Here is an 8,099-nt window from a genome sequence, read left to right as displayed (position 1 = left end):
TCCTGGTACATTGCCAGAGGCATTCATATAGAGTCATCTTTTGTCATAGGTATCGAGTTGTAATTTTTATTTCTTTTGAGTTATAAGTAAATAGAAGTGTGATGATCATTATTCATTTTTAGAGCAGTGCCCCAGTGAGGAAAGGATATTGGAGACTAGGATTCCCCCACAAGTCGGGAAGACTCCGGACAATGAGAGAAAAAGAAAAAGAAAAAAAAATAAGAAAAAGAAAAAGAAAAAAAAGAAAAAAGGAAAACAAAAATAAAAATAAAAATAAAAAAGAGAGAAGGGGCATTGTTAGTATCCTTTACCACACTTGTGCTTCAAAATAGCACCATGTTTTTCATATGGAGAGTCTCGGATGTTGCCACTTTCATATACTAGTGGGAATTTTTTAATATAGGATTAGATGCACACCCACTTAGTTTTCATATTGAGCTTTCATACACTTATAGCTCTTAGTTCATTCGTTGCATGGCAATCCCTACTCCTCACGTTGATATCGATTGATGGGCATCTCCATAGCCCATTGGTTTGCCCCATCGATGTGAGACTTTCTTACTTTTTTGTCTTCTCTATATTTACCCCTATCATCATACTCTATTCCACCCGTAGTGCTGTGTCCATGCCTTATGCTCATGTATTGCATGAGAGTTGAAAAAGCTGAAGCGCGTTAAAAAGTATGAACCAATTGCTCGGCTTGTCATCAGGGTTGTGCATGATAAATACTTTGTGTTAAGAAGACAAAGCATGACAAGACTATATGATTTTGTAGGGATAACTTTCTTTAGCATTGATATTTTGAAAGACATGATTATTTGTTGGGATGCCTGAGTATTGATGTCTTTATGTCAAATTATAGACTATTGCTTTGAATCACTTATGTCTTAATATTCAGACCATGATTAGACATATGATCAAGTTTATGTTAGGTAGCATTCCACATCAAAAATTATCCTTTTATCATTTACCTGCTCGAGGACGAGCATGAATTAAGCTTGGGGATGCTGATACGTCTCTATCATATCTATAATTTTTTATTGTTTCATGCCAATATTATACAAGTTTTACATACTTTTGGCAACTTTTTATATAATTTATTGGACTAACCTATCGATCCAATGCCAAGTGCCAGTTCCTATTTTCTGCATGTTTTTTGTATCGCAGAGTATCCATATCAACCGAAGTCCAAATGCAATAAAATTTTACGGAGAATTATTTTGGAATATATGTGATTTTTGGGAGTTGGAATCACCGCAAACAGAGGTCCACACAGGGCACAAGACACCAGGGCGAGCCAGAGGCCCTTGGCGCGGGGTGGTGGGTTGTGCCCACCTCTTACGTTGGTTGGACCTCTAATTCGGGTGCAAGGAAGCTTATATCCGGAAAAAAATCATGTTAAAATCTCAGCGCAATAGGAGTTACGGATCTCCGGTAATATAAGAAATGGTTTTCTGCCAGATCTGGGAACGAGAAACAAAAGAGAACAGAGAGGGGGATCAAATCTCGAAGGGGCTCCCGCCCCTCCATGACCATGGAGACCAAGGACTAGAGGGGAAACTCTCCTCCCATCTAGCGGGAGGCCAAGGAAGAATAAGAAGGAGGGGGCTCTCTCTCCCCTCTCTCGCGGTGGCGCCGGAGTGCCATTGGGGCAACGATCAGGACGGCGATCTACATCAACAATCTTGCTACCGTCAACACCGACTTTATCCCCCTCTATGAAGTGGTGTAACACCTCTTCCCCCCGCCGTAATCTCTACTTAAACATGGTGCTCAACTCCATATATTATTTCCCAATGATCTATGGTTATCCTATGATGCTTGAGTAGATCCATTTTGTCCTATGGGTTAATCGTGATCTTGGTTGGTATGATTGTATATTTTATTTATGTTGATGTCCTACGATGCCCTCCATATCACACAAACGTGAGGGGCCCCCGCTGTAGGGTGTTGCAATATTTGCATGGTTTACTTATTGTTAGTGTTGCAAGGGATGACAGCAGCCTAAACGCCTATAGGTGGGCCATGGTGTATGGGATTAAAGAGGACTTGATACTTAATGCTATGGTTGGGTTGCACAACCTTAATGATCTTTAGTAGTTGCAGATGCTTGCTCGAGTTCCAATCATAAGTGCATATGATCCAAGTAGAGAAAGTATGTTAGCTCATGCCTCTCCCTCATATAAAATTACAAGAATGATTACTGGTACTTGTTATCGATTGCCTAGGGACAAATAACTTTCTTGTTGACAAAAGCTATCCACTTTTATTACCTTGCAATTTATTCGTAGTTTTATTCCTGCAAAGTACTCATAGATTTATTCTTGCCAAATAGTTTCATACTTGTTTCCTGTAAAGCAAACGTCAAGTGTGCGTAGAGTGGTATCGGTGGTCGATAGAACTTGAGGGAATATTTGTTCTACCTTTAGCTCCTCGTTGGGTTTGAGACACATATTTATCGAAAAAGGCTACAAATGATCCCCTATACTTGTGGGTTATCAGAGGCATGCAAAATCCTATCATTTTTCTTCTTCTTTTTCTATTTAGAAGGACTATGTGCATCAGTGTTAACCCTTTGAGAGTCTTGTTCAATTCTTTTTTGGTGTCCCTCAGGATAAAGTGGTTCCTGAGTCATCCTACCTCCTCTAGTTATTACTCTAACAGCATGATCAATGATATTATTATTCATTTCATCTAACAACTCTCTTTGAGATTTAGCAACTTGTTCTAACTGAGTTTGAACCATAGAAGAATGCTTCCCCACACCTCTAACATCATTTGAGATTCTAAATGACAAGTCACTCAAGCGAGCAATCATATCAGAATTGTATTTCAATTGGTTCATAACATTTGCATTGAAGTGATGTTGCTTTCTAATGTAATTTTTAAACTCATAAAGGCATCGGATAGGGTGCATATTGTGAGGATTATCATTATCATGGAATTTCATTAGAGAATTTACCTCTACCACCTTAGGTGGTAGTGGTGTATGAAGCCCATGTATTTCTCCAATAGGAGGTAAATGTTTTACATCCTCAGCTTTAATTCCTTTTTCTCTCATAGATTTCTTTGCTCTTGCATATCTTCAAGACTGAGATATAGTATACCCCTCTTCTTCAAAGTGGGTTTAGGTGGTGGTTCAGGAAGAGTCCAATATTCATAATTTTTCAATATGTTATTCAATAATTCTTCAGCTTTCCCAATAGTTCGTTTCCTAAAAACACAACCAGCACAACTATCTAGGAAATCCCTAGAAGCATCGGTTAGTCCATTATAGAAGATGTCGAGTATTTCATTTTTATTAAGAGGATGATCCGATAAAGCATTAAGCAATTGGAGAAGCCTCCCCCAAGATTGTGGGAGACTCTCTTCTTCAATTTGCACAAAGCTAAATATTTCCAGTAAGGCAGCTTGTTTCTTATGAGCAGGGAAATATTTTTCAGAGAAGTAATAACTCATGTCATGGGGACTACGCACACAACCAGGAGCAAGAGTATTGTACCAAGCTTTAGAATCACCCTTTAATGAGAACGAAAATAATTTGAGAATATAATAATAGTGATTTTTCTCATCATCAGCAAAAAGGGTGGCTATGTCATTCAACTTAGTAAGATGTGCCACAACAGTTTCAATTTCATAACCATGGAAAGGATCAGATTCAACCAAAGTAATCAAGTCTGGGTCGAGAGAGAATTCATAATCCTTATCGTCAACAAATATAGGTGAAGTAGCAAATTGAGGATCACTTTTCATTTTGGCATTCAAAGTCTTTTCTTTATACTTGCATAATAATTTTACTAGATCATATCTATCCTTACAAGCAAGAATATCCCTAGTTGCCTCCTCATCCATAACATAACCTTTCGGTACCTTTGGCAATTCATATATATGAGGGCTAGTTCTAATAGGTGTTTGAAGATTTTCAGTTCCAAGCTCTTCATCGGTTTCAACATTCTCAAAAGCTTTAGTTCTAGCAAGTTGTTCATCAATAAATTCACCTAGTGGCACATTATCATCAAGCAAGGTACTAGCATCATCGTAAATATCATTCATAGCAGAAGTAGCATCATCAATAACTTGCGACATATCAGGATTAATAGCATGTGGTGGTGTTGCAAGTCTACTTATAACAGAAGGTGAATCAAGTGCAGAGCTAGATGGCAGTTCCTTACCTCCCCTCGTCTTAGAGGGAAAAATCTTAGTCTTAGCATCCTTCAGATTCTTCATAGTAATAATTTGATAATAATCCCAAGTGACTCAACAAGTATAGCTATGCTCCCCGACAACGGCGCCAGAAAAAGGTCTTGATAACCCACAAGTATAGGGGATCACAATAGTTTTTGAGGGCAGGGTATTCAACCCAAATTTATAGATTGGACACAAGGGGAGCCAAATAATATTTGCAAGTACTGAGTTGTCAATTCAATCACACCTGGAGATTAATTATCTGTAGCAAAGTGATCAGTGGCACAGTAATATGATAGCTTCGATAGTAGTGGCAGCAGCAACAGTAACTGTAACAGTGATAGTAATAGTTTTGTAGAAGTGACAGTAGTAAGAGCACCAGTAGTAACCTAGCAAGATCAATATGTAGGAAAATCATAGGCATTGGATCGACAATTTGTTGGATGATATTCATCATGTGACAGTTACAACCTACGGTGATACGGCACTAGCTCCAGTTCATAAATATAATGTAGGCATGTATTCCGTAAATAGTCATACATGCTTATGGAAAGAACTTGCATGACATCTTTTCTCCTACCCTCCTGTGGTAGCGGGGTCCTATTGGAAACTAAGGGATATTAATGCCTCTTTTTAATAGAGAACTGGAACAAAGCATTAACACACGGTGAATACATGAACTACTCAAACTACGATCATCACCAGGAAGTGTCCCGACTATTATCACTCTAGGGTTGCCAGATCATAACACGCATTAGGTGACTATAACTTGCAAGATCAGATCTAGAACATAGATATAATGGTGATAACATAAACGGTTCAGATCTTCAAAATCATGACACCCGAGCCCAAAGTGACAAGCATTAAGCATGGCAAAGTCATAGCAACATCAATCTCAGAACATAATGGATACTAGGGATCAAGCCCTAACAAAACTAACTCGATTGCCTCATGAATCTCATCCAACTTCTCACCGACCAGCGAGCCTATGAAGGAATTACTCATTCCTGGTGGGGGAGCATCATAAAATGGGCGATGGATAAGGGTTGGTGATGACGAAGATCGAAGATCCCGCTCTCTGGGGTACCAAATGGACTCCAGATCTGGCCTCCCGATGAAGAACAGGAGGTGGCGGCGGCTCCATCTCATGAAACGCGATAATTCTTCCTCGTTATTCACTCGTTATTGAACCATTTGATGTTTGGGGCTTTGATTATACGAGACCTTTTCTTTCCTCTAATGGATATACACATATTTTAGTTGTTGTTGTTACGTTACTAAGTGGGTAGAAGCTATTCCAACTAGTAGTGCTGATCATAACACTTCTATTAAAATTCTTAAAGAAGTTATTTTTCCGAGGTTCGAAGTCCCTAGATATTTAATGACTGATGGTGGTTCACACTTTATTCATGGTGCTTTCCGTAAAATGCTTGCTAAATATGATGTTAATCATAGAATTGCATCTCCTTATCACCCTCAGTCTAGTGGTCAAGTAGAGTTGAGCAATAGAGAGCTCGAATTAATTTTGCAAAAGACTGTTAATAGGTCTAGATAGAATTGGTCCAAGAAACTTGATGATGCATTATGGGCTTATAGAACTGCATACAAAAATCCTATGGGTATGTCTCCATATAAAATGGTTTATGGAAAAGCGTGTCACTTACCTCTCGAACTAGAACATAAGGCGTATTGGGCTATTAAAGAGCTCAACTATGATTTTAAACTTGCCGGCGAGAAGAGGTTATTTGATATTAGCTCACTTGATGAATGGAGAACCCAAGCTTATGAAAATGCCAAGTTGTTTAAAGAAAAAGTTAAAAGATGGCATGACAAAAGGATACAAAAGCGTGAGTTTAATGTAGGTGATTATGTATTGCTATACAACTCTCGTTTAAGATTTTTTGCAGGCAAACTTCTCTCTAAATGGGAAGGCCCCTATGTTATCGAAGAGGTCTATCATTTCGGCGCCATAAAGATCAACAACTTTGAAGGCACAAATCCAAAGGTGGTAAACGGTCAAAGAATTAAACATTATATCTCAGGTAATCCCATAAATGTTGGAACCAATATTATTGAAACCGTAACCCCGGAGGAATACATAAGGGACACTTTCCGGAGCATTTCAGACTCCGAAAAGGAATAGGTATGTGGTACGGTAAGTAAACCGACTCCAAAACAATTTTTAAGGCAATATTTCTCCGTTTTGGAATATTTAGAAAAATAGAAAAATAAGAAGCAGTCCGGGAAGGACACGAGGGTCCCACGAGGGTGGTGGGCGTGCCCTACCCCTCTGGGCGCGCCCCCTACCTCGTGAGCACCTCGTGTGCCTTCCGGACTCCATTTTCTTGCACGTTACATATTTAGGTCGGTAAAAATTCATTATATAACCTCCCGAAGGTTTTGACTCCCGTATCACGCAAACCTCCTCTGTTCTTGTTTCGAGCTGTTTTCTGTCAGGGTTTTCCAGGCTAGGCATCATATCTTCTCCCTCCTCCAACAATGGTGACAACGATGCTTGGATAATGAAGATAGATCTTAAGAGGGAAGAACCCATGAGGGTCAACAAGGATGAAAGGATCAAGAAGGCCACGGAGGATCAAGCTCCAGCAGCAAAAGACATCCTTCGAATTGATCATAACCTTCTTACCCAACTGAGATCGAAGCTTCCAAGATGATTGATTTAGCTCGTATACAAAACAAGTATCTCACACAAGAAAATATTTTGTTGAAGGATCATATTGTTGCACTCAAGGGCATTATTCGCAAGATGGAGGACCTCTTACGCTCGATGTGCGATTATCCGTTACCTCCACCTTCATCACCGACAAAGGAGATATAATCACATGGGTATGGGCACTCCCCTTGGCAACTGCCAAGCTTGGGGGAGGTGCCCCGGTATCGTATCACCATCACAACTCCTAGCTTTACCGTTTTTCTTAGTTCGATCCTATTAGTAGTATCTTGATCTAGTAGAATAAAGTTTATGGCATGATCTAGTTTTGAGTTTTGCTTTATGATCATTCTTTGTAATCGAGTCCGTGGGCTATATATAATAAAGATTGGCATTGAGTCAAGGGCTTGATTATTTTTCCATGATCTTGGGTGAATAAAAGAAAGAGAAAAAGAATAAAAAGAAACAATAAGTTCATATTGATCTTATTGAGAGTAATGACTTCACATAGAAAGAGTATGATGATTAAAAGTTGTTGGGAGTTGGCAGACATAGCTTTGGTCATTGTTACAATTAATAGGAAGTAATAAGGAAAGAGAGGTTTCACATATAGATATATTATCATTGACATCTTTTATGATTGGGAGCACTCATTAAAATATGACATGCTAAAGAGTTGATGTTGGACAAGGAAGACAACGTAATGAGTTATGTCTTTCTTATATCTGAGATAAATTATGTTGTCATGGATCCTCTAACTTGTTGAGCTTGCCTTTCCCCCTCATGCTAGCCAAATTCTCGACACCAAGTAGAAATACTACTTGTGCTTCCAAATACCCTTAAACCAGTTTTGCCATGAGAGTCCACCATATCTAGCTATGGATTGAGTAAGATCCTTCAAGTAAGTTTTCATCGGTGCAAAGCAATAAAAATTGCTCTAAATATGTATGATTGATTGGTGTGGGAGAAATAAGCTTTATATGATCTTGTGATGTGGAAGTAATAAAAGTGACGAACTGCATAATAAAGGTTTATATCACAAGGGGCAATATAAAGTGACGTTCTTTCGCATTGAGATTTTGTGCATCCAACCATAAAAGCGCATGGCAACCTCTGCTTCCCTCTGCGAAGGGCCTATCCTTTATTATTATCTTCTACCTTGTGCAAGAGTCATGGTGATCTTCACCTTTCCTTTTTCATTTTATCCTTCGGCAAGCTCAGCATGTTGGAAAGAACATGATAT

This window comes from Triticum dicoccoides, chromosome 7A, assembly GCF_002162155.2.
Source record: "Triticum dicoccoides isolate Atlit2015 ecotype Zavitan chromosome 7A, WEW_v2.0, whole genome shotgun sequence".
Lineage (NCBI taxonomy): Eukaryota > Viridiplantae > Streptophyta > Magnoliopsida > Poales > Poaceae > Triticum > Triticum dicoccoides.
Note: the sequence above shows the minus strand (reverse complement) of the source record.